At 41.0% G+C, this 26,434-nt stretch overlaps 1 long non-coding RNA gene across 1 annotated transcript in view; it reads right to left on the minus strand.

Moving 5' to 3' along the window:
- Window positions 1-2,203: 2,203 nt before the first annotated feature.
- Window positions 2,204-26,434, minus strand: part of LOC142033215 (uncharacterized) — a 58,576-nt gene continuing 34,345 nt past the window's right edge. The window contains exon 3 of the long non-coding RNA XR_012651118.1: window positions 2,204-3,453. This is a non-coding gene — a long non-coding RNA (uncharacterized LOC142033215). The remainder of the gene's footprint in view (window positions 3,454-26,434) is intronic.

Genomic DNA, 26,434 nt, shown 5'->3' on the forward strand with positions numbered 1-26,434 from the left:
GGGCAATTGTCTACTTCTGCCCTACCTAAGGGTAGGGCTGCCCCTAAGGGGAATAAGCAGTCTTGGTGTCCCTGCCTTCTCCAACTGACAAAACCTGTGCCATGCTTGGATTGATCCAATTTTCTCTGTGCCTCCTCTCAGGGGTACAAGATGTCAGTCCCGCCTGGGAGCTACTTCAGCAATTCCATATGGAAGAGTGGCCACAGATTATGGTCAATAAGATTTAAAAAATAGGAAGCAATGTCAACTGTTTATACTCAGTGCATTAACATGGGATCTGACTAAACCCTATCACCATCATACTGGGTCAGCAGAAAGGCTTGGGAATTGTTGCAGCAATGCAAAAAGTTTATCCTGCTACCAGAAAAACAAAAAGGATAATTCGAACACCGGCTTTGCAAAGGAAATCATGTGCACAAGTTAAGTTTCTTTTGTTAACTGAATGTACTTATTTCTCTATGTATATTTATGATGACACCCAAGCATTATGTAGAAATCAGCTACGCAGCACTATTTCAAAATTCACATAGGAAATGAAAGCCTTCAAAATATGCAGGGAAAGTAATCTTTAAAACAACTTGAGAAAAGAAAGCAATTCAAAATGTTTTCCTATGCTTGAGCAGTGTTAGGAATAATAGGGAGCTGCGTGACACCTTTCAGACAAGAAGATTGTTTAAGTAAGCCCCTAGTCAGGGGAATTCAGTCAGCCCTCCGATTACCCTTCCCTCCGTCGTGGAGCTGGGTGAGAAAGAGCCATGGAAGAAGGAAGCATTTTAAGCCATATACTGCCACTTGCAGGTCAAACTAAGTCCATGTCAGCTACATAAGGCAAGGGTAGAAGCACAAAAATGCATAGACATGTAATGCAGCACTTCAGTGAGAGATTCAGTAGATGCACTCTGGAAGAATTTATTTGGCATCCTCTCAAGAGAGCAAGTTTGAACAAAGCTAGCTTTGCTGCCAAGGAGGAAGGGTTTAGCAGCAAGTGCATCTCTTAGAGTAACTGGTGTGGCGTGTTCGGGTGACTGGCGGCACAGCAGGGTGTCCCAGTTTTCACAGCACAGACATGAGTGCACGGAAGCATCAGCACATTGAGAAAATGCTCTTGGACCACAGAAACAACCGATGTGGTCAGCTTGGGGCTGCACCAGCGTGAGTCCTGGGCTCAGGTAAAGGCACACATGCTTTTAAGCCGTCTCAACCTCTCCTCGGGGCCTCTCTGGCTCTTGGTGCCAGTCCATGCTGCCTCAGGACAGGTCTACACTGCAGTGAGAGCAGCATTCCCTGCAGGGTGGCTCTGCTGGCTCAGGCTTGTGGCCCGTTCCTCCCCTCTGCCAAGGAAGAAGCCATCACAGATTTGGCCATTGTAGGTTTGTGCTGTAAGCTGCTTTTCTGTAAAAAAGGTAGCTGTGAGGCTACCCATGCCGAGAGCTTGACCCCTCACCCAGAGGAAAAGCAGCAGTTCAGACTGTGGAAATTTCCTCCAGGTGCCACATACAGAGGAAGCAAGGGAGGACCAGCAGTCAGGAGGGAAAGGGGGGCAGTAGACCTGCCATTCCCAGCCCACCATGATGCCTGGAGTCTCAGACTCAGGCAGAACGGCTGGGAGGTGGCTGAACCAGGGTGACACTAGTTTAGTGTGTCCCATTTGGCACGCTCCCCGGGCTGAGGCCCAGCAGAGTTTTACCTCAGGTGGCACTTTGAAGCTGCTGGCTGCATTTGAGCAGCCCTGCGGGGCTCCCATGCTCTCCTGGCCCTGAGAAACAAAATACAGCAATGTTGGCCTCCAGGTCTTCATTGCAATTTATATTTGAAGGGAATTCACAGATTTTCTTCTGGTTTTGGAGGAGGCAGGGGGAGAAGAAAACCGAGTTTAACACATATGTAAGAGGTGGCCTTCATCTCACAGCAGGGATGCATTCCTGCTGACATTTCAAATTAGTAACTTGTCAACGGAGCCTGAACTACGCCGTAAATATCATTACTGCACATCCATATTATTAGATTGTTTTTAAAAGTGTCTTTCAAGAGCAGATGAAAAACAATATTTGAATTTAAAAGTTCGTCTGTTTTCAAGCTAGACCTTACTTATACTTCTATGTCAGTCCGCTCCTCAAAGTATAGACACCTGTCACCCAAGCAACTAATGGAGAGCTAAGGGCATCCTCAGCATCTTTCCCAAAAAGTGCTGTATGTAGCCTGGCTGTTTGTAGCTAACTGGTTGAGAGGGACACAAGCAATATAAACACATTTGTTCTGCACATCACAAATTTCCATTAGTGAGCTCTGGTTGCTCTCAGATACCTCAGACCATGTCTGGTTTGATGCCGCAGGCATCAGAGAACTGCATCTGATTTCTGTGACCAAAGGGTGTGGGAAAATTACAACACGGTCAATTAAACCAAACCTTACTCTGTAATCTGAGCATAAATTTGCTTCCTGGAGCATGGCTGAGAATTTTAATTCTCTAGTACCTGGATTTGGTAAAATTGCTTTCTGCTTTCCACTTTCCTCATCTTATAATTCAGCTTCTTCCCATATATTCTGTTTTGGGGTCTACATATCAGATGGCATTAATATTGACCCTGCAAATGAACCAAAAGAAAAGCTTCCCAAGTAAAAAAAAAATAAAATAAAATAAAATTCAAGGATTTTGACCCCTGCAATGAAATACTACCGAGGAAATTTTAGGATAATAAGAAAAGCCCTTAACACCTGGAATTCTTCTGTCAGGTCCTGAAGTTGCTAATACAAATCAAGCACAACCAAATAAGAGAAGGCTTACTTCTAAGGTTTCAGAGAGCAGTTGCCACAGGTTTTTGAAAAATGTACTGTGTGCATCTAAGTCTGGGCCCTGTCCCATTTCATATGTGCTCAGGTCACACTCTCAGCTCCTCACCCCAACAAAGAGTCAATTGTTAACCTTCCCAGACACGTCAGGGTCTGCTGTGCAGAGCTCACCATCACACTTTCTTCTCCTTTCATGCCATTCATTCTTCATCTAGCTTCGTATGCTGCATAGAAAATTATATATGTAGATATTCTGCCTCAGTGACCCAACACCCTGTGAACCGGAAGTCAGAGATTCTTTTTGTGAGGTTAAATTTCACAGGATTTTTGTGCCATGAGGGGAGAACCTGCTACTGACTACAGAATCTGAAGTAAATGTGCTCAGAACAAAGTAATTTATTTATTGGGCAGATTTTGGCAGAAGCCCTGCCTGAAGCCCTAAGACACACTGCTGTAAAAATACGCTGAACCCCCAGAAATACATTTTGATATTTCTTCATCCATGTTCAAGTCACAGCTGTCACATAGTCTCCTTTGGAGGGTTATGGAAATATTGATTGAAAGCCTCAGCTGATCAAGATACTTGTCTGGGATGTGAAAGAGATGAGAACTTGGACCCGGGATTCCTCCATCACAGGAAAAGCTTGGAGCTGTCAATCACATCTGGGGAGGAGAAGGTTTTGTAGACAAAATGTCAGAGGGCTTACAGCAAAATAGAAAATTAAAGTTGGAATTTGAACACTTTGCAGAAACAACGAAAAAATTCCCACCTTATTGCACTAACCCTGTTGCAGGAGACACTCCACATGCTTTTGGGTGCCCAATTTCTACCGTTACATCCTTTCCTCCCCCCTGGAGGTCATCTCTGGCCCCAGCCCAGGACTGGGACAACATTCCAGTTAATTACACAGATGAGTAAAAGTTGAAATTAAAAAAAAAAAAAAAAAAAAAAAAAAAGGAGGAAATGCAGAGGAGACCTAACACCATAAAGTTTCAGGTTGAACTACAGAGGACACAAACCAAAACACTATATCCCTCTTAAAAAATTGCTTAAACTCAGACTAAGATTTTAAAGGTTATGTCAATTTTCCAGCTTCAACACATGTCCAAATTACATAAACCATAGGCCACTGGCAAATAGAGATGCAAAGAGCACCTGTACTGAGAAAACAAATTCAGCTCCAAAGGAAGATTTAAAAACATAATAAAACAGGCTGCTCCTGTGAATATGCCCACAAACGAGAAATGCCTTAGCCCCAGAGAAGTGTTTCAAAGGCAATTCTTATGAATGATACACAATTTCATGGGGACCATTTAAAGATAAAAATATAGTGGTGTAGTGTGCAAGTGACAAGAGCGCTTAAAAACCCAGTTACCCAAGAGAGGGAGAAAAAACGTTGGGATTTTCCACAGGTAACAGAAAGAACAGTTTAAGTTAATATAATAGATTATTGTATAGAAAAAAGCTAATGATTCACTTAGACTTTTAATGGCTAGAATGAGGTAGCTGCATTTATTAAAGGAAAGAGACATGGAAGGGAGGAACTTAAGTGTTTGTGGCCAAGAAGCAGCTTCATCCTTCTACGTATTTAACACAGAAACATTTTTCACAGTTTAGTTATTAACTTCTTGGACATTTTGCATTAAGTGTTACTTTGAAGGCCACTATTATGAATGGGGAAGAATACTTAACAATATAATTTTAAATGATGGAGAGTTAAAGTGAAACGATCAAGCATCTCAGTTTAGCATAGACATTGGTACAAAATAAAACCATAGATCTAAACAAGAATGTTTTTCTCTAAAAATAGCTTAATGCCAAAGAAGCATTTCTGATTCTATCACACCTCCTGTATTAATAGAGCAAGGCATTTTGATAACTATCTTTGACCTACCCAGTTAAAGATCTCCTATAAATGTTTCAAGGCAATCAGTAGAGCAGGAAGTCTGGGACTATACAGGTTATCAGTTCAGAAGGATGTGGTGCTTGTTTTATTTCAAGTCTCATAGATACTGATGCACCCCAGTTCCTGCTAACAGGAATGTCATGTTCAGTTGTATGAAAAGAAACCTGTAGCCTTTCTAATTCAAGGGACAAGTCTGGAATTCCATCAAGTACACCTGGAAGTTTCCAAAGACAAACAGAACCTAATGTATCTCAAAACACTAGTCTTTTCTAAGCCAGACCCACGTTGGTTGTGAACCTGGATCCTGATATTTGAACATTTGCCTCTTCAGGCTAATTCTTGTAATGCAGTTTCTTTTTGCAATTACAGAGTGCATCATTTTGCTTCTGCATCCAAACTAGAAGACTGAGCTGCAGCCAGTGCTCCACTCTTTGGACTGACCTGGAGCCAAGTGCTCTGATTTCTTCTCCTGTGCACTTAACATAAGAGCACAAGCCAAAGATGCTGAATCTCTGCAGGAAACCAGTTGAGATCTAGCATGGCCAGCTCCAAAACAGATGGACCAAATCCATCTGGATTTGTTCTGACTTCTTAAGAGCCCTTAGTGTATAGCTCCATCATGTTCCCCCAGGTTTGAGGTCATGGTCTCTCAAAGCCAGCTTTGGACCAGCGCTGCTTCATTTGATCTCTGTTGAGGCTAAGCCAATAAACCTAACTGGACCTGACCTGCTTTGCACAGTTTGACTGCAGGTTTGTATCCAGTTTATCAGTCAGGAGTTTAACAGCTCTAATGGAGAGCTGAGTGTCCTCGTGCTAAATCCTGTCAGGTACTCAGCACCTCCTCTCTCAGACACTGTTTGGCCCCCTTTCTCAGCCCCAAGTGTTTGGCCCTTTAAAGAACAGGACAATGTCCCGTTTATTTTGTTCTTCTAGCTTTAACTCCTGTACTAATGCTGTACTTGTTACTTGACCAGCCAAATGAGACTGTGACTATTGTAAGTCAACAGCTCAGAAGCCTGGGGTTTAATACTTCATATAAATTCTGGCACCACTCAATTTCCTCAACAACATGTTCTCAGAGTTGACTGAAATTCCAGGGGGGAAAGAAGTGTATCCATACATTAATGGGATATGGGAAATGCCAGCTAGCTCTACCTCTGACAAAGTTTCTTTAACCAGTTGTATAATTTTTCTCATTAGCAAACTGAAGAGGTATGCGTTTTCTGTTACAGATGCAAATGTAACATTTGTACGGATCAGTAAATACTTTTCCACTGCAATGTAAACAGGCTTGACAGTTTGAATCTGCCACAAATTTCAGTGGTAATTATGCAAATGTCATACAATACCAAAGGAAAGCAGTTTCTTAAATATTCATGTGGGAATACTTCTGTTGCAATAATTATAGCAAGATACATAAGATTCAAAGTGTACTGACCATAAAATGTCTATGACAGCTCTATTCTGCATAAGCAGTAAGGAAAAACTCAGTGCCATTCTTCATAGTTGTGGTCACAATAATTATTACAAATAATTCATATTAATCTGCCTCCAGGGGTATGGCTGTGTAGTCCATTCACAAGAGCTCCAACAGCTAAGTATGTACTGCCATGTAGTCTGCCAGAATATATCACTATGTCACCACCACTGTATGACATACAGGGTTGCTTGAGGACATGCTTGATCTCATAATCTGAAGGAAAAGGCATAATCTGTGATAACAGCATCTTGCTTTTTCTGGGCCTTTCAGAGTTCTCAGGAAAATTCTCATCTCATTTGTATGGATGCAGATTAACAACACTTATTGTCTGCAAGGGAAATTAGTATCTAAAGGCCCGTTCACTATGGAGGGTGACAAACTCCATACAGTCCGAGTGTTAGAAATGTAACATTTCTATTATTGTCATAGTAGACCTTTTAGACTCAGTCTTTTAGATGGTCATATCTTACATGACCACCAGGTGTAGATTGGTATCGGGCACAGCATTAACCACTTCTGCCTCTGCACTGTTGGGAAACCGACTGTCAGACCATCTTCAACTGGCAATATCTGGGGATACATAAGAACTTCGCTCAGGCCCTTGTGACAAGGGACCCTTGTCAGAATGAAGGATTCCTGTCATTTCAATAATTTAGAAAAAATAGCTTCTGGAATGGTCACAATTTTTGTTTTGAGGAAGGCCTGTTTCCAAGTAGTAAAGTATTCCCTGTGTCACAGCAAGAAATCAAACACACAAACAGAGCCATCTCTACTATCCTGAGACGATGGTCTGAGGTAGTGATGAACCTCTTTCTTCTCAAATAACTGAACTGGGTCATCGTTATTAGCAAGAATGAGAAGAATTATGGATCTTGCCCCCAGCCTGAAGGCTAACAGAACTCGTTAGGAATACACCAAAGTTAGCTGGCCTATGACTAACACCCACTGAATTTTTCTGATTAGGAGTGTATTAGAAAAGGCCTGTTTGTAAAATTTGTTGCAAGAATGGAATGTTTTGATAATTATTCAAACCTTTGAATCTTTTAAAAGCCCCATTAGACTTTAATAAAGTCTTCTGGTTTATGGGCCGGAGGTTAAGAGATATAATAAGGAAAAGATCTCACTAAGATAAAATTAATTAGAATCACAGAAGAGGATGAAACAAGGTAAAAAAGGAGGGATGAGGTTAAAACAGTCCCTTCATCCCAGTTTGGGAAGACTTTACAGAGCCTTAAAGATAAAACACCATTTGTTGTCCACATCCTTCTTTGTTCCAGTCCTGTGAGGAGATGTTAAGGCAATATTAGATCTTGCTTCCCAGCACCTCTTTCCACACACGACAGAAGAAAATTCCTTACATTGCATCTGAATTTAAGACTAGTGACATGAGGAAAAGAACTAAGTCTTTAAATGGTGTTAAAATTGCTCTTTGTAAGAGAAACATGTAAGTTTCAGACACACAAGGTTCCCCCAGTTGAAGCAGCTTTAGTATTTGTGATACAAACCTCTCTGAACAAGGGTTTCTCGACTATTTCTCTTAAAGTTAATGTGACTGTTGTCGCTGAATTTTTGGCAATCTCAGAAAAAAAACAGCAACAATATTCCATTAGTTGTTGGTTCCTCTTCAATGTTTAGAGGACTTTGGTTCTTTCCCAGCAAGGTCACAGTACTGCTTGTTTCAATGAGATCCCACTATGAGCCCATTACATCTGGGGTGCCTACTAAAGATGTGGAAGCTGAGCAGCCACTAATAACTCCTTTGAAGATAAGGAGAATATTTTTCACCAAGGTCCCTGGAAACACAAACAAGAATATTTACCAGCAATTTGTTCTCTGACCCTTTCATACCCCTGTGATGAGGATTCCAGCTTTTTAGATTAACCCACAACTGATGATAAGAAGCCTTGCCTCTGCACAAGGCCATTACCACAAGGAAGTAGCTGTATACTATGAGTGATGTGAATGCAGCTCATACAAGCCCTTAGACTGCAAAATCAGAGATCAGGAAGAAGAAAGTGGATTGACAAAGAAACAGACCCTTGCCTCAGAATACTTCCTGCAGTTCTCCTCTTTTATCTAAATTGGTCTTCACCAGGGAAAGTTGGTTAAAGGTTGTCATGCTAGGGGAAGAGTAAAAAAATATCACATAGATGGTATAATCTTTACTGCATTAATCCTGTTAATGATTATCTCCCTGCCAACTGATGTCAGCAGGAAATTAAAGAACAGATGAAATCTCTAATTTTGATCTGATCTCACCATTCCCTCTGTATTTCTTAGTGTTGTAATAGTAGAGGCTATTCCTGAGCTGAACTTTCTGAACTTAGGTTAAAGTTTTTATGGCTGCCTTTAAGTTTTGTAAGACTAACCTGTACCAGCAATAATACCAATCTTTAATGCAAGGATATCCAAGGAGCAGGACTTACTCTGACTAGATTAAACATTATTACATCCTTTAAACCTAGACTACATCTCTTTAAAGTATGGAAGAAGTAAATGGAATTTTCTGATACAAATCTGTACTATATGAATATTATTTAGTTTAGACAGTACAGAAAAATTGATGCTCTGAGTATATAACTTACTTTGCAACATGTAGGAAATATCCTTCTGCATCTGCAAATATCTCTGTATTTATTGTGCTGTAAGAGCATCTAAAGAATCTAACAATAAGTATCAGAGCTTTAGCATGGCAACAATGGTACAATTTCAAGCTTCTGCCTCCAGAAGATTTTCTTGTACCCTTGCATTTGGATTCAGAGCTAACATGTCCCTCAGCTAGTTGACAGCATAGGAGAGAGGGCAGTGTTCAAGAGGCACATAAAATACAGACACAGGTAATGGGGTGCCCTGATCTCTTGAGGGACCCCCCCTTTCACCTTTTACAAAGGAGCACATTCAATACTAGTCCACAGCAGTACTAATAATCAGCAACTCTCAGCTTTGTTAGCAGGAAGCGAACAGCCCCTGTACCTCTCTGGCATTCACCTCTGCTCAGACATCTTCCTCACCTTTGGACAGTGACCTGCACCAGCAAGGAGTCTGCCCCAGCCCCATATCAGCCACAACAAGCAAACAGTACCCAGTGCTCATCTTCTCCCCAAAATCAGATTGCCAGCTGCAGCACATGAAACCATATCATCCCACCATAAGTGGGATGTCCTCCAGTTAAGTCCTTCTCCAGCCAAAGGAGAGCTGACAGCTGAATGAAAAAGGAAGATTTCTTGTGATTCTGCTGCATCACATTATGACACTTTGGAAATGAAAAGAGGAAGGCACTGCAGTTAAATGAGTAATTAAGAATTTAAATAATAGAGACCATCATATGAAAATAGATATTGTCGATACACAGATATCTACCTAAGAACTTACTATTCAAAATCCAAGAATTGAAAGGCAAGGGCTATGTAAAGCTAACATAATTTTTCCTTAGATATGGACCAGGAAGCAGAGTCTTGCAATAATTTTCCGAGTGACTAAGGCACAAGTGTCATATCCCAGCACAATTCCAAGGTAGCTGAGCACTAATAACAGTGATCGAATCTTTGCTGTCAAATGCATTGCAAAGAGAGGACCTGGTAATAAGTTAGCAGAGCAGTTTAAATGAAGACACATGCTCTCATGCACACAGAAGCTCATGTGTGCAAACGTGGAATAAATAGCATTTTCTTTATTCAAACAAGCTTGCATACACCATGCAATTAACTGCACTTATTTGCTACCAAGAAAGTGTATAGAAAGAGCAATATCTTAACCAATTGTCAGTCGTATCAGCCTGATTACTGGTATCCAAGCCACAAATTTACAACATGACAAAACATCACATTACTTCAGTCACACTTGTAGGTCCCAGTCCAGTTTCTCCATGTATGTTTATCCATGGAAACTTTAGACATTGTTGAAGCCCTGAAAGGTTGAGGTGTTCTGCAATTTGTCCAAGCTCAAAGGAGATCTATGACTGAGCAGCTCATATAACCACGACCTTTTCTGGGTTCATCTATCACTTTAGCCTTAAGAATGGACAATGCTCTCCATAACTATCAGATTTTCCCAGTCACTGGGACTTTCTGTAAGTTCAGCAATAGAGGGTATCAATTATCTGTTAAGGTGCATAAGGTTGATATCTAAATCTTGAGGCCGTCGAGATATTGCCATTTATTAGGTAAAGATTTTGAACATAGGCATGCCTAATATAGTGGTGCTGTAACACGTTTGTCACTGCAGTAGCTAAGAGACTAAGATGGCAGTCATTAAGTTTGCATGTTTATAAATTATAACTTTCACATAGAAGTCAGAAACCTATAAGCATGCTTTCAGGCAAAGTGGAGCAAACTTGAGGTATACTGGGATGTAAGAGCTGCTGCTTCCAGAGGGTAGATGGTAAATAGAACTTTCTGTTGGAGGCAGATGAGGATCCCATTAAATCAGAACAGTTTCGGTGAAGAACGTACACCTCTTCTTTTGAAATCAAGTATCTGTGTTAGCTTCTGTTCTCATTGACAGTTCTGCAATTCAACAGGAACTTCAGGCTTAGTGTTTACATCAGTCTTCTACTTCCTTGGTATCTCAAGTGGTGTAACAGCGACAGAATCTGACCCGTCTTTACTGCAGTCATGAGTCTGAGAAAATGCTCACATGTAAATGCCTGTGCAGTAATCATATGCATGCCATACAGGTGCCTTTTGATCAAAAATAATTGGTATTGGTAGATTTCATAGCATATAACGCATTTATCTATTTTGCAGTGCTGCTGTGCTTTAGAAGAAAGGGAATTAGTCTCAGGAAAGATCATTAAAATCTTGCAATCAGATAACTAATTAAATGGAAGCTTCATTTTCTTTCCTGCAAACATCTTCAAGGTTAGAATGAGAGGAAGGCACAGGTAGAAAATGATGACTTCTGTCCACACTGTAAGAAAAGGACTTTGCCTCCAGGAACATATGGCAGGCATTTCCTGATACCAACACTTTCAGAATAACAAATCCTGCTCCCACTGATGTGACAGAACCCCACTGTTGTTAAAACTTTTTGCTCAGAAGCCCTGAAACCAAAGCAGAGCATCAGCATTTGACTGCCAATACATCCCTGCCCTTTCAGTAGGAGAGGAACAGGTGCCGAAACAAAAACATTTGTTGTAGACAATGAAACTGGGCCTGATTATTGCAGCTTATAAAATAGTTCTGATGAGGAAAAATAAAAAGCAGGAAAGAAGGGAGAACGAGCACTAAAGACTTTAGAAGGGACTGCATAAACATCTGACTGCGTAGATTATGTATAATCCAAAAACCACTTTGGAAGTTTGGAGTCCAGTACTGGAACAAGGGAAATTTTAGTGACATGAATAATAAAATGGGAACAAAGAGTCTGAAGAATGCAAAAAGTGAAGGAAGTCTAGTGTCCTTGGAAACCAGCTATTGCACTTACTTAATTTCTAATACTGGGAGCGATGTGAGCAGCCAGGCTCCTTTGGAAGAGCTATTTAACAATGGAAAACACGTCCAATTTTTCTGATAAGGTTAGAGCTGACCTAGCTTGTATTTATGCTCACTGTAAGTACTAGTACTGTCTATTAAGCAGCAGCAGACAGATATCAAAGGCCAAGTTATTCCCAGCTGCCATGTGAGCGAGGAAGTGAGGATGCACAGGAAGACTCTTACCTCCCTTGCCGCTTCTGTTCCAATGTCCATTTAGCTAGTCCCATCACTGAACTCTTTGGAACACCCTTTGGAACACGCAGGATCTGTTTTCTTCCTCTTCCTGCAGCTACTGCATTTGAATGTCAGAAACAAAGCCCCCACAGAGCTTCTTACAAAGCAACGATCCATGCAGTCCTTGCTTCCTGCAGGTACCAAGAGCTGAACAATTCCCTCCTCTCCAGGCCATGTTGCTAATACAGTGCATGCCATTTGGATTCCCCCAAAGGTGTGTCCCACATGTGGAATATAACAGGTATACAGTCCAACAGCACCTGTGCATATTTTCTTCCTGTGGCCCTGAAGTCTTAACACACTCTAGAACTTAAGTTTTTTCTTCCCCAGAGCAGGTGTCTTAAGTCACTATTTATGTGGCACACACAGAAGCTCTGTGGTGCCTGTGTCTTCCACATGTTTTCAACATCCTTGCAAATTCCAGGGCTCCCTGACGAGGCATACCCTGCGAGCAGCTATTCTTTTCAGCCAGCCCAGACACTTCTGCAGCCCAAAGAAATTGCAAAGTGCATTCACAAACTCTTTCAGATCCACTGATAGTCTTGATTTCTCAGCTGTTGTACCCACCTTATAGCTGTTGTACCTACTTATCCTATAGTACCAAAGCAAAAGCATACTTTGTGGTCATTTCTAGATATTCAAAGACCGCAAGGTTCCTAAGAAGGAATCCTGAATTCTTATACCCACTCTGACACATCTCTCTCAGCTGCATTGTTGTGCCACACAGGATAATCAAGGTAGTTAATTTGAAACAGGAACAATACAGCACATTAGGTAGGTGACTCTGCCTACTAGGTCATTCAGAACTGGCTTGAGCATCTCTGTTCAGTGCTGTATAGTCCAACCCACCACAAATTATCACTAAAGTGGGAATGCTAGTTTTCCAATTCACTGTGTCATTACAAAGTTGAATCCTTTTGTAATGCTGTTCCACATATACAGTAGCCATGCAGAAATTACTACGACTATCATATTTTTCAAATAGTTATCAAAGTCATTTGCGCATCATGCCTTTCACTAGCCTTGCTTTTTCTTATCTCTGGTGCGTGTCTCATCTGTAACTTAGATCCTGGCAGGTGCTGCCTGGCTAAAGGTACTATGAATTTCTTAAGGGAGTCTCCTGCTAAGCACTTTCCTATTTGCTGCTAAACAAGCAATTTCATTTTTTCCTTCCTTATTTTGAAGTCATTGCTGCTGATCATGGTAATCAACATTTTGGCAAAGCTTCCCTTTTTATTCCTCATCAAAAAAAGTCCTTATCAAAGTCATTGTTCAAGATCTCTTGGCACTGTTAGAAACATTGAATCTCACCCCCACTCCCCTACCCCAACACACACTAGCCATTTCAATGCTTTACAAGAAACAAAAGCCATTTTTGCACCTCTGTGACAGGCCTGAGTGCACTAACAGACCTTTATGCCCCTGACCAGTCTCACCTGGGACCCACACCCCTACCTATTGAGGCCCTATTTAGGATCAGATTGGGCTTTTACTCCCTTCTTCAAGCTCTGTCACAGCCTGTGCCTGGCCAAGGACTCTCACACTGTAGACTGACTTCCCAACTAGACCCCAGCCTTACCTCATCACAGTAGTCACCCATGTGGTGACTTCTTAGCATTCTGTCAGAAATCTCACTTTTAAGGGTGGGCACTTTCCTCAAGGGATGCTGAGGTTTTGGTGCTATGATCAGGAAGCCTGTGGCTTTTGCTTGAGGAAAGACAGCTTCTTCCTTGACACCAAAAGCACCCTACTCTGAAGTCCAAAATTTGAGCCAAGGAAATAATTAGTGTTTGAGGAAAAACTGTCACTCTTGAAACATGCCAATTATCTGTTTTGTGGCCATACAAAGTTTTGCAAACCTTCTATTAGAGATGGAGTAGGGAGGGAGAAAGGATTTCAATCTTAAAATCTAAGATGCTTCCGGGTTGAAAAAATATTTTCAGCAATATTTACCTGTAGTCAAAATCCAAGGCTATGCTATTATGTTCCATTTTATGGTATAATGTAACATTTTATTGTTTTGTCTTCAGTTAACACTACTTAAGAATTTGGAGCTGTCATTGGTTTGCTTGTTTTTAAGTACCTTGCATAAAAATATCAAATCTCAGCAGAAGCCTTCATATGCTGAGCTATAAGCTACCAGTAATGGGGGTGACATCTCATGATGCTGCCACACATACGCTGTGGAAAGAAGTATTAATTCAAAAGTTACATCATTGTACCGATTTTACAAGTGGCTCCAAGGATGTTGGCTCTTCTGTTTATAATGTTAATGGGAGCTCTTGTACCCTTCTTTCTGACAGAAAGTTAGGCAGTGAAGGGGCTGGGCAGAAGTTAAATACTAATCCAGAAACTTTCTGATTGTGGAAACTGAAGTCTTGTAACAGCTGTCTTGTACCCAGACATAGTAATAACAGGAGAATATCTTATAGGACCACTGGGTTTGATTTTTATTAAGAGGTTACTGTATTCAGGTCTCCTGAATTGTGAAAGTTTCTTTGATAACTGCCAACATACTTATGGTAAACTGATTTCTTCTTTTTGCACTGAAACTTCCAGAACATGAAAAGTAAGCACTGTACTAATCATCATTAGCATAACTTGAGAAAAAAATGGTATGTCAGGTAACTTCATTATTCTTTAAAGCAGTGCAAGACAAGAGGTCTCATGTTGCTCCTATGAAATGCACATTGCCTTTGTTCACGGCACTTTCCTTCTACTCATTGCTCAGATTATACTCTCATTCAGTTTCGTGTCAGTTGGTCAATGTGAACATGAATCTTTCTTCATTAGACATCCTTCTTCCCCCAGTAAAAATTTAATCTACTTATGATATTTCTGATTTGCTAACCCAGAGTACCAGCATGCTTTTCCAGTTTGGAGCCCCACATTCCATGGCAGGACAAGCTGTACTACCTGCTGTGTAGTCTGATATGAAAAGCCTGCAGGCTTTTGCTAATAACTCTTCCCTAAAGAATATGAGTTTTACCATTTTACTGTACACCATGCAAGAACTGCCACTACAGATAGTACTTTAGCCCTGTGCATGCCGAAAGGCTTCTAAGCATCTCCACTAAACACCTCTCTTCTGCAAGCACTCCCTCCTGAAAGCTCTTTGAGAGAAACGTTAGCATTGCCTACTGGAAAATACCAAGACAGACAAAATTAAGACCTTGACAAGAAGTACTATACAGGTATACTGTTGACCAGGACTCAAAGATTGAACAAAGACAGTCATGGCATAACAGAGTTGAGAAGGACAACTTCAGAAGAGATGAGAAAGCAACTGAGGCGAGTGTACCTCTCACTGCTTTGAAAAAATGACCACAACAGGAATAGTGTCAGCAAAGTGTGAACTGGGACCTCACAGTCATATTCTAGAAAGTACAGTACTTCTCTTGGATCAGAATAAGCATGAAGGATCTGAACAGCTAAACTTTTGGGTGCCTGTATATTGTCTTGCAAATGAATCCTGTGTATGTCAGTACTTTGGGCATTTTAATAGAGTAGGTTCCTTTTTCATTCCAGAGAAGTAACTTGGAGCTATCGAGCACAGCCAGTGGCACAGTTTAAGTTATGTAGCAATGAAATGTTGGAGTCTGGCTCTAAAAACAGCTAGGTTGTAAAAAGAAGTAGCACAGTTCACTTCATAAAAAGTACATTTCAGAACCAGAATGACCAAGTACACCTTAAGTATTAGCAATATTAAAATTCTAACTTCAGAATGGAATGGCAGGGAAATGTTATCATTTTGCTGTTTACATGAATAGAGAGAGGTCATACAGATGCATTAAGAGCCTGTCACTTCCTTTTTAACAAAAACAATCACTGAAAGATGCACCTAAAGCAGAGAATTTAGCAGTCATGTGCTGGGTAATCTCCCAAACAAAATAACATTTGAAAGTTAGGGCCTTGTTCATACAAGGTTATTATGCTGAAGGTCACTTTTAAAAATCTTTCTGTGATAATAAACATTCATATCAGTCTATTTTTTATACTTGTACCACTTTCCATACGTGAGAACACTAATGCTATTTCTGTGTAATTTGACAACCATTAAAGCCACTCCTGATGAAAGAATAAAGTCCAACTACATGTAATAAGATAGAACCATTTCTAGCATTTCAAAATATACTGATGAATCCTGAGTAAATTATTAACCTGTTTAACTAGAAGACTAATTGCAGCACTATAGTACAAGAATCCCTCTGAAAATGAATACTTGGTTTCCATTTAAGTAACATGCTGCTCTTAGAGTCAACAGCTGTGGCTACCTATACTCAAAATACTGCAAATCTATCAGCACAAGTCTAAAACAGGACACTACCTTGACACCATTTGCATAATCAGGCATATTGATTCAGGTTCCCTCACTGCCACCTTCATACAGATGCAAAAAGTCATCTGTTTCATACTTCTGGGCCTTGAAGAGAACAGGAGTGTTAAATCCAGATGTTCTCAGGGCAGCACGCATGGGAAGGAGCACAGCCTGGCTCTTCCACTCCAGCCTGAGTGGCTAGCCAACAGGGGAGTGGATTATCTTCACAGAGAAGCTAATGTGAAAAAAGGGAAACAATACTAAATCAGGAGGAAATAATTTTATTCTCCACACCTGTTCTTCATTGGTATGTGAGTGAAACATCTGTTCCTATTTATCAATGAGCAATGAAGTTGCCCCAGAGTAAGACAATGGAAGCTTATCTATATGAGAACAGCCACCTTTTTAAAATAGGCAGCTCAGGAAAACGGCAAGGGTTTCCACTTGCTGGAACAGGAAAGTAAATCATAATCTGATACAAAAATCCCTCAGAGTCATATTTCTACCACTGCTGGGTCACTTAGCTCACAACTTTTGGAATTTGATCATCTAAAGTATTGGAGATAATCACACAGCTTTGGGGACAGGCATAAACACAGGTCTGGTCCTGGCTGCTCTTATGTTGATGGGAGGTGGACATGAGAGGCTGTGTGTGTAAAGTTAGCACAAGTGAATTGAACGTGAAGTGTTATACATCTGTCATTGAATCACATAGGTGCCAAAAATAAACCAACCAAAACCAACCAGGTTGCCTCATTAACTGCCCATCCAGGGAAATATTTTTACATATATCCATTCTCCACAGCAGATACACAGAAATCTCACTTGGCCATCAGGCCTCACCTTAGGAAGCAAGTTCCTTAAGCCACCACCTCCTTTGACCACTCTTTTCCCAGCCCTTTTATTCAGAGCAGTTGAGGCTGTTTCCTCTGCTTCCTGGTCATTGCCTGGCTTCACCTCTTGCTTTCTGGGTGAGGTCGTAAATCCCAGCAGATCAAGGGATTTGGAACTGTATTTAAGAGACTAGTTCATGCTGTTCCCAGAGAGGAGGCAGCTTTAGTGATTTGCTGCATAAAAGCACTTTCTTTCCCTTTTTACAATGATTTCTGACACTCCTAAAGCTGCAAACGTGCTGGAAAACACCCGAGAAACTGAGTTTTAGAATTTTCCCGTGGCAAAAGGCATTGATGGGTGAAGGTCTTTACTGACCCCAAAAGAGAAATGCAAAGCATTTGAGGAGACACTGTATTTAGCATTGCAGAAATGAATCAGAGACAGTAGAAATGATGGTCTGTCTGAATTGAGCTAGTTCCCAAGGACTTGGCTAGCAGAGAGTATGAACAGACAGTATCCCTCGTTGGCACAGACAGTATCCCACTTAGCTACTCAGAGGGACTGTGATACAGGGCTGAATGTGGGATCAGCACCGCTCAGGACAATCGCTCTAATCCCTGCTATGCTGGGTGTTCTGCCCTGGGTGAGGCTGCGGGATTAGTGCTGAATTTTATTTCCTGGTGGAATGACAGAGCCAGATATCAGAGTCCTCCTCTGAGCCCTGCACTTACAGTCATCAGATAAAAAGCACTAACAGCCATAGAGAGAATTGGCTTGGATACCGCTGCTGGTCACATGCATGACCTGAAGCAACGTAACAACTTTCCCCTCTGCAGGACTTTTTCAGTATATCACAGCAGACACAAGGTCCCGAGTCTTACTGTACTGCAGGGAAGGGCTGGCACAACGTGAGCACAGACAGCCTGCTCAATGTGGCAATGGCAATAATCCAAATGATCAGACAAGCATAACCAGAACTCATCTTTCTGTTAAAATGAGGCTGTATTTCTGCCTGCAAGTCTACATAGATATAGTCAGGGGTATAACACCATTTTTTATAGGATTCCAGGAGCACAAAGCTGCAGCATGTAATACATGTAATCTTTCGGGATAACCTTGGAAAGCAGGTGCTGACTTCTTTTATTTTTTTAATACCTATCTTCTTTCTCGCTTTTTCTTCACAAAAACATTAAATTAAATTACAATTTTGGGTTTGGTTTTTTGGGTTTTGGTTTTTTTTTGGGGGGTGGGGTTTTTTTAAGATTTAGAGTTAAATTAGATGCTTAAGTTCACTAGGAAGCACTTGAAAAACTGGGCCTCTTGTTTAAATGCTTCATGTGAATCTGGGAGTCTCAGCTGAGTGTGTGCCAAAATATTGCCACAGGACAATAGGGAACAACTTGTGCAGCATGTTAAACTGTAGTGAGTCTGTCTGAAGGCAAGGCTATGAACTCTGCTTTCTCTCCAGCACCAAATGTGCAGCTACCTCTTAGAGGAAGATAAGAGTTAAGAAAACCGAACCCCACCTTTGCAAAGAAGAAAAAGGCCTTTCTATTTCTCTGTCTAGAACATTTAGGGGTTTTTACCTGGTATTGTTAAACCAGCACTGTTAATATGTTCCACATAGTCAGAAGCATTCCTTTGCAATCTAGGCAAAATATACCCAGAATAGCAACAATTCAGGTATCTGTCCTGGTCTGGGATAATGGACAATTAGAATAGTAAGCAGGAAGGACTGGGGGATGGAAATAGGTTTCAATGTCCTTTTATATTAACAACTTTGTAGTTGACTACAAAGACAGTATTGTTGTGAGCCTCTCCATAACCTGTGATTAGCTTCAGCTCCTTTTCCAGCTTTTTCCCTCCTATGGACCATGCCTGAAGATTTGAGCATCTCTGCCAATAACAGAGATATTACAGACCAAACTAGATGGAAAGAAGGTGGCATAGCTTTTGGAAAAAAACTGCTGACTCTCCAGCTGGAGTAGACAGACTCAGATCTTGTACAGAGATGCACTTATGTCATAGTCAACTTGAGGCATAAATTTTTATATAAACTTAAGAAAATTATTGAAGTTCTGTCTCTGAGAGAGCTTTTTCTTGCTTTGTATCGCTGTAGTAGTGTATCTTTCTCAAAAAAATGTTATTTCCATTCTAAAAATCACATGGAACTTAAAGGTGTGAGGAGTTAAGCAGATTGCACCTTGCTTTATTGTTACCCCAAGTATATGCTTCAGAAACAACTTTCTTTTCCTGGAAAAATAAGGTATGACCATTGTAAAACTGTGCTGAACAGTTTGTCCTTTGACTTTTTAATCTTTAGACTCATACATCAGAATTGAAAAACACTGTTGATTGCACCATCGATATGAGTTCTGATAATTCAGCTGGCGATTGCTTTGTCTGAGAGTCCAGTAAATGCTGTTCTCGGCTGAGCAGATATTTTAATGGAATTATTTAATTTAAAAGAACTTCATTTAAAGTCCTGTATCATTATAAGAAACAAACCAACAGAATGAGAGCCTATCATGTCATATGAATTACACATGTTGGATTACAAATAATCAAGATGAATAGCACATACCTACCTGCCTACATGGCTATGCCGATATAATTGTCCTATTACTTCATTTCGTTCTCTCTTTCCATTTTTTAGTGCCCTACTTTTTTCTTGTGTCTAATACCAGTAGATACACTCTCTGGGCAAGGACCAAGACTCTACTCCATCTAAAACCATTAAGCTGCTCTTGAATGTAAGTATATAAATAGAAAAAAGTTCTGTAAGGAAGAAGCATCAAACATCCTATGTCTAAATATTCCCCTCACATATACTAATAAATGTAGGCCTGCACTTCTCTGCTCTACTTCCTGGTCTCTCTTGCAGTAAATGGAAACGTTATTACTGACTTCAGAAGGAACCAGAAATAGCCTGAAAACAGCATATGTAGGTAGTAGTATGTGTTTCTAAAAGACATTAGGACAGAGGCTGAAAAGTTGTCTTTTATACCCATTTTCATTTATTAGGTTTGTTGGTATTTTTTTTGTGGCTTCTATTGCAAGAAGGTCTTGGAAAGAAGTTCTTAAGGTTTGAGGAAAAGGAAAAGAAAAAAAGTGAATTAAAGTAAGAAGTGAAAGAAGGCCATGCAGGAAATAACTGGCTGTACAACAATATCCCATCCTGTAGCTTATCCTGTAAAACACCAGTGCTTAAACTTCTCCATGGACAGCAAAGGCAGTGATCCTAAAAACTTCAAAGTGAATTAGTGCATAACATCCAATCTCATTTGAGATCTGATTCTCAGTGGGAAGGTCTTGGACAAGGGGTTAAAATCTTGACTTGGATCCAGATAACCCAAGACATTATTTGATTATTTCCCAACTCTAAGCTTCTTTGGCTCCATTTGGTATTGGATATAAAGGACGCTATACCTTAGCTGGTTTTAAAAGGAAGAGGAAATATTGCTTTGATCACCAGTAAGATCTGAAATTCCTGGGTTTCTTTAATTTTGCTTGTGCTGCTTTTTCTTCAGTGCAATCTTTACCAAGTGCTAAATTTTTTTGCTGGTCTGTTCATTTATGCTCTTGGCAATGTGTAGTGCTGCATATGAGCTCAAAATAACATGTTATATGCTGAGTAATAAAGATGTCCTCATCCTTGTGTAGAAACACCTACTATTTTGGTTGCTGCTGCTCATAATAAAAATTAATTTAGATGTGAGCACTTACTGTTGGCCAATAAAATTGGTCAACTCCCAGATCAGCTTAGGTTTGCTAAAATAGAACAAAATAATTTATAGTATTCTTTCTGTGTGAAAACATTTGACTAATTGTTGCTCTGAAGGACATGACTCCCAAATAACATCAAATAAACACTAGCTGTGTCAGAGCCCTCCTTCTAATGTGACACCTCCTTTCAGGCAAACTTGCTGACTGGTATGCCAGTGCACATACCTCAGCACCCCTCACATACATGCCTGTTTGTGAAAGAGTGTTCACAGTGAGTGATTTAGGAACTTGCCTGGGAATCAGTCAACTGATCCGTGTCTAGCTCCTGCTCTACCCAATCACTGCAGCAGCTGTTGGCAGTGGCTGTGGGGAGGTAAGGACTGATGAAAACAGAGCTAGTCTTTGAAAGAGAGAGATATTCCATGCAGGGCAAAACAGATGCAGTAAATGCAGTTGAAGTCCCAGCGACATAGCTTGTTCTACTTCCATTTTGCAGGCAAATAGATTTAACTGGGGGGGAGGAAGGGAAGGAAGCCAGATCTATAATTGTCAACTTTCTCTCATCTCCCAGTCTCTTGATTCATTTTCAAATGCCTTAATGTAACTACAATCCTGTTTACAAACAGGGAAGGGGGGAGGATTTTTTTTTATATAATAGTAAATGAAACAGTTTATGCTGCTGCAATTGTTTTCTCTTTTATCAGCCCCATCACCCTGGCCAAGAAAATGAAACAGGTAACAGACTTGGAAGTAACCTAAATACTTGTTGACAGACAATTTCCCTGAGATTACATCTCCAAATGAGCAAAAATGTTTAACTGTTTTCTCCTCTTCCATTAACTTGGCCTCATTTATGAGACTTTTCTGGTACTAAAATCATGCAAGCAATTATTTTTCTGTGACTTGCACCTTCAGCAGCAAAAGACTGCATAAGTTTACATAGCAGAACAGATCAGAAATCTTCTCAGTCCACTGTTGTGCTTCTCAGTGGCTTGCATCAGATGCTTCATACACAGCACCTATGGCCCCTCACTACGAATGCCACTATGAATGAGATGTATGTGAGATTAACATGAAAGGTTTTCTTCTAGTCTGTGTAAAATTTACTGCCTTTGAAAGCTCTATGAATTTCCTTGCTATTATATTATGGCTTAGGTAAACTATCTTAATCTAAGCTACCCATTATTTTTACAGTGTTGTCATATCCTATTGCTCTTTTTTCAGATTCTTAAGCACTTTGCTATTGACTGTTAGGGAATTGCTCCCAGTGCACACAGTTGCAAGAGAGCAAGATTCAGTGTCTTAATCTCTTTTAGTGATTAAAAGGATGATTGATCCTTCCATTCTGTTTGTCTTGCCAGTTAGTTTGATGCCTTCTTTTGTTTCCACTATATCTTTTCTGGTAAGATGAGAAACCCACAATTTACTGTAAGTGAAAACATGCCTTCAGCTGAAAATACTGTTTTCCACCATAATCTCCATTACCTGCAAAATGAAGTTAGTATCATACTTGGATTTAGTACTATCACTGCATGCTGAGCAGACATCATTACTGGGCTGACTAATGCTTCATTTCCATTTATTTGGCCTCTGAACTTCCCCCTGCTTCTAGAGGAGAAAGCAGTACAAATAAGCCTGCGCTGAAGGTTAACAGTTTCAGGCTGGGGCCAGTCAAGGTAGGAAGGAAATTTTACACTTCTCCACCATCAAAATGCTTTTCTTCTCATGCCCTGCTATCTAGACATAGAAACGGATCAATACAACTGCATATTGAATGGCACAGCAGTGCTGAAGGGCAGAGGTGGCACCTCAGGGAACTGTAACTCATATCAGACAGATTAAAAGTAGTGCTCTGAATTGCAAGTGGAGAGAGGTGGTCTTCTAAGGTATCACCCTCACTCACAAAAAAAAAGTGAAGAGTGAAAAGCAAGTTTTTCATTCTAAGAGGAGAAAATGCTTCCAGAAGTTCTCAGGGAATTTCCCACTGAATTTCTAAACTGCAGTATTTGGTTTTCCTGTGGGCCTGCTGGTGTCCCAATATGTAGAATCATAGAATCATAGAATCATTTAGGTTGGAAATGACCTTCAAGATCATTGAGTCTAACCATCATCCATGCCCACTAAACCATGTCCTGAAGTGCCTTGTCTACGCACTTTTTGAATACCTCCAGAGACGGTGACTCAACCACTTCCCTGGGCAGCCTGTTCCAATGCCTGACAACCCTTTCAGCAAAGAAATTTTTCCTAATATCCATCCTAAACCTCCCTTGCCGCAACTTGAGGCCATTTCCTCTCATCCTATCTCCAGCCACCTGACAGAAGAGACCAGCACCCACCTCACTACAACCTCCTTTCAGGTAGTTGTAGAGAGCGATAAGGTCTCCCCTCAGCCTCCTCTCCTCCAGACTAAACATCCCCAGTTCCCTCAGCTGCTCCTCATAAGACTTGTGCTCCAGGCCCCTCACCAACTTGGTTGCCCTTCTCTGGACACGCTCCAGCACCTCAATGTCTTTCCTGCAGTGAGGGGCCCAAAACTGAACACAGTACTCGAGGTGCGGCCTCACCAGTGCCGAGTACAGGGGGACGATCACTTCCCTGCTCCTGCTGGCCACACTATTTCTGATACAGGCCAGGATGCCGTTGGCCTTCTTGGCCACCTGGGCACACTGCTGGCTCATATTCAGCCGGCTGTCAGCCAGCACCCCCAGGTCTTTCTCTGCCGGGCAGCTTTCCAGCTGCTCTTCCCCAAGCCTGTAGCGTTGCATGGGGTTGTTTTGACTGAAGTGCAGGACCCAGCACTTGGCCTTGTTGAACTTCATACAGTTGGCCTCAGCCCATCAATCCAGCCTGTCCAGATCTCCCTTGTAGGGGCTTCCTACCCTCGAGCAGATCAACCGTGCCTCCCAACTTGGTGGTGTCTGTGAACCTGCTGAGGGTGTACTTGATCTCCTCATCCAGATCATTGATAAAGATATTAAGCAGAACCAGCCCCAATAGTGAGCCCTGGGGAACACCACTTGTGACCTGCCACCAACTGGATTTAACTCCATTCACCACAACCCTTTGGGCTCATCCAGCCAGCCAGTTTTTCACCCAGCAAAGAGTACACTTGTCTAAGCCAGGAGAAGCTAGCTTCTCAAGGAGTATTCTGTGAAAGATGGTGTCAAAGGCCTTGCTGAAGTTGAGGTAGACAACATGCACAGCCTTTCCCTCATCCACTATGTGGGTCACCTGGTCATAGAAGGAGATCAGGTTGGTCAAGCAGGACCTGACTTTCTTAAACCCATGCTGGCTGGGCCTGATCCCCTGGTTGTCCTGCACATGCCATGTGAGCCCTCTCAAGACAAACTGTCCCATAATCTTCCCCAGTACTAAGGTCAAGCTGACAGGCCTGTAGTTACCTGGATCCTCCCTCCGACCCTTCTTGTATCCTAGAGGTTACACTGTAAAAGCTTGTTGCTTTTCTCACTTTTGCTTAGGAAGTTTTTAAACACAATGTATATTGAGCGAGTTTGACAAAATGTCCATATAAGTTAAATTGTATTTTGTTGATACAGTAGAACTCTCCTCAGGCATGTTTTTAAAGACAAAAAGGAAATTTCATATTGGAAGCTAGACTTTGAAGTGCAAAGCCATAAACTGTAACTATTGTAATGACCAGTGTTGACAAGAAATAGGATACTAAAATGTAAAAATAATAAAACACATTAGAATTGGAAAGTTGGAACTGTATTCACCAGCATCCAGAGTATTCTGGTTTTGTATCAAAGGTTAATAATTAGAATGATGGAACCCAAGCAAGCTCATCTTGGTAGCAATGCAGCAGCAGATTAAATGATAAGATAAGATAAGATAAGATAAGATAAGACTTGATACAATATAGCAAAGCAAATGGACTTGCTTTGTTTTCACAAATAGTATGAGATTACATTCACATTTTGAGGCACAGAATCTACATCCAGGAATTTGAAACAGGAAAAAAAGAAAGGAAGGCAATAAAGTCTCTGCTAAAGGTAACTCACAGTACTTCCTTGTGAAGAAGCTTTGAGGTAACTACCTTCAGCCCTGATGCTAGTGATGAACAAAACATCCAGCACTGACCTCCTGGGGGAGCACAGAAGAACCCAGAATAAGTGGTGGGACTGCACTGCGCTTCAACCAGCATGTTATATACAGAGCTCATCAGTCTGCTGCAGGAAATAACGCAGTCCTCCCAGGGCACAGCAGCCAACAATGCCCCACAGCTGGGGCCAGATTTCAAAGATATAAATGGGCAAACAATTATGACTGAAGAAATCCTGACTGTCTTTCTCAAATCAGTCTAATACATTTGCATTTCCAAACAACACAAACCCAAAAGGACTTGGTTTGTAGTTAAAAACTGTCAAAGAAAAGATTGTGAGTGGAACAAGGACCAGTGCAAGCCAGTAATTAGTGAGACTCGTGTACTCTAGGGGATTAACGATTGCTAGAGGGTGTTCAAAGCCAAAGATAGAGACAAAATCAGTCATTACAGACATAGGAGAACACTGGACAAAGGAATTAGTTCTGACACAGTTCATTTGTGACCTGGTGGAACACCACAATCAGTTTCACGTTTCTCAAATTAATGTCCTAAACTTTTTTTTGGTAGAGGGCCACAGGGAGAAGTCTACAATTGCAGTTCTGCCAGAAAGCAGTCACTACAGCAGATTGCTTCATGCCTTCTTTTTTTTTTGCAACAACAAATCTAACAAGGAGTGTTAGTTTAGCATAAAAAGAGCCAAATTCCTCCTGATGGAGGCTGAGAGGCTCAATTTATTATCCCTAAATCTCATAGCAGGGGCAGCTCAGAGAACAGAAGGAAATCAGAGGTCCTTAGACCCTGCTGCCCTCATGTTGCCTTAATGTCCCTGGACACAGGGAGCCAAAGACCACATTGGCATAGGCCCAGTAAGTGTTTCATGTTATTCCAAGGATGGACTTGGCTCGGAGGAATTTCATTTGTTGAATTGCATGGAGGGTTTTTTTGTTGTTGGTTTTTTTTTTTTTTTTTTAATAGACTTCGTTTATTTCCCTGTCTTTGATGCTTTCCAGAGCAGCTCTTTATTAATTGTCAGCTTCAGTTAAGGATTTCCTGGGACTATGTGACTTCTCCCCAAATGCCTACAGCAGGTCTGTGCTAGCACTGATCCTGGCTGTCACTTGCAGAAATTTTATTCCATTTTCTGAACTTAAAATTGGAAATTATATGGGAAATGAATGGCTGGCAGTTCAGGGATAAAAATTAGGATTCATTATATTCCTGGTAGTTGTCTGAAAAGATAGCTGGATATTACTCCTACAGGCACATACATGTCCCCACCAGCAAGGTCATAACAGAACAAGGTGACTTCATATGCCCCTCCATTTTAGGTAGCCAAAGGGGCAGGATTAAGCTAGTGTGGTAATTCTGGTGCAGACAGAACTAAATCCTAACTTAAGGTGAAATTGCTTCAATTAAAAATCAATACCAAACAAATGATAGCAGGTGTTAGCATTGTCTAGGTGACTGATAAGATTGTTTTAATCTCTTTTCAGTTTTCTAGAAACTAAACTAAAGCAATTTAAACCCCTCCAAGCTTGGTCAGCACTTGCCTGCAGTCATGCTTGTAGTTTATGCTAGAGCAGGTTGGAGTGAGCTTTCTTCCAC

This window comes from Buteo buteo, chromosome 1 (assembly GCF_964188355.1).
Source record: "Buteo buteo chromosome 1, bButBut1.hap1.1, whole genome shotgun sequence".
Taxonomy (NCBI): domain Eukaryota; kingdom Metazoa; phylum Chordata; class Aves; order Accipitriformes; family Accipitridae; genus Buteo; species Buteo buteo.